The 1646-nt window shown below is 36.6% G+C and overlaps 1 non-coding gene across 1 annotated transcript; it reads right to left on the bottom strand.

The window, feature by feature from the left end:
* Positions 1–1200: 1200 nt before the first annotated feature.
* On the bottom strand, positions 1201–1307 carry LOC133820446 (small nucleolar RNA R71). Its single transcript, XR_009886855.1, has one exon. It is a non-coding gene; the product is annotated as a small nucleolar RNA R71 (small nucleolar RNA).
* Between the last annotated feature and the right edge of the window lie 339 nt (positions 1308–1646).

Here is a 1646-nt window from a genome sequence, read left to right as displayed (position 1 = left end):
ATAAGATTAATGCTTGATTTGTGTTCTTGAAATTGGATTAGCATAGGATTATGTGGATTTCATTATGAGAGCTTTAGTATGTGCATTTGGAAAGATGGCATGTACAATTGTTATAGAATCTTAGTTACAAGAGTAACGTCGCTGGGAACTTTGCTGCAACAATTGGGGTAAACTACAAATTAGGGGAAATTGGAATTCCTAGTTACTTCCATTATTCATTTGACAAATAATTATTCATTGATTTAGCTTAAATTGCTCTTTTTATTTTTCTAAAGTAGTTTGCAAATTCTTAATTACTCACATCAATTCAAAGTGTTTACAACCCAAATTGTTAGAGTTGATTTTTATAATATTTAGCTTAAAGCAATCCTTGAGGAGACGATAAAATTACTTTCTACTTTATTACTTGTTAGACGATTATGTACACTTGCATATCCTAAAAGAAAAGAAAAAAAATGCAACAAGTGTTTGGTGTCATTGTCGGGGATTGCTTAAAGTCAATTATTGTAAAGCTAATTATCTTGCAATTTGGTTAAATTTTCTTTTGTTCTAATTTGGGTTTGTGCAAATTCAGGTTCACACAATGTATGAACGAGAATCAAGACCCTGAAATACTTCCCCTTGATCTAGAAATTGAACGTACATTTAGAAGAAGGAAAAAAGTACAAAAATCCAAAAGGGAAGTAGTAGTGATGGATGTTGAGCAAGGAGCTCAATAGGGAGCCGCTCAAAGTCAGCAAATCAAGCAAGAGCTGCTCAAGAAAGAGTAGCTCAAGGGGGAGCATCTATTAATAATGGGCAGAACGATCTTACTATAGCCGATGACCGAGATCGTGCCATCAGGCAATACGCTCTCCCCCTCTTCAACGAGCTCAATTTGGGCATTGTGCGACCGAAAATTCATGTGACAGAGTTTGAATTTAAGCCAATTATGTTCCAAATGCTTCAAACTATGGGCCAGTTCAGTGGGATGCCAACAGAAGATCCTAACCTTCATCTTCGCTTGTTCATTAAAGTAAGTGATTTTTTCAAGTTGCTCGGAGTTACAGAGGATGCCCTAAGAGTAAAGTTGTTCCCCTACTCCTTGGGAGACAGAGCGAGAGCTTTTGGTTAAACTCTTTGCCATTTTATTCTGTGACTACTTGCAAAAAGTTGGCTGACCGGTTTTTGATGAAGTATTTTCCTCCTACTAAGAATGCCAGACTCTGTAATGAGATTACTTCATTTCAGCAACTTGATGAAGAATCTTTATATGAGGCATGGGAGCAGTTTAAGAATTTGTTGCGAAAATTCCCTCATCATGGCATTCCTCATTACATCCAAATGGAGACATTTTACAATGGCCTCAACGCTCAAATAAGAATGGTGGTAGATGCTTTGGCGAATGAGGTATAGATTTTATGTGTAGGGTATAGATTTTATGGGCTCATTTCCTCCATCTTATGCCAACTAGTACATCTTGGTAGTTGTGGATTACGTTTCAAAATGGGTGGAAGAAATTGCTTCTCCCACTAATGATTCTAAAGTTTTCATGAGGTTCTTACAAAAGAATGTGTTTACTTGTTTTGGCACCCCAAGGGAAATCATTAGCGATGAAGGCACTCGTTTTGTGAATTTGTTACTAGCAAGTATATTGGCTAAATATG

The sequence above is a fragment of the Humulus lupulus genome, chromosome 2, assembly GCF_963169125.1.
Source record: "Humulus lupulus chromosome 2, drHumLupu1.1, whole genome shotgun sequence".
NCBI classification, from domain to species: Eukaryota; Viridiplantae; Streptophyta; class Magnoliopsida; order Rosales; family Cannabaceae; genus Humulus; species Humulus lupulus.
Note: the sequence above shows the minus strand (reverse complement) of the source record. Positions and strands in the feature narration are given on the sequence as shown.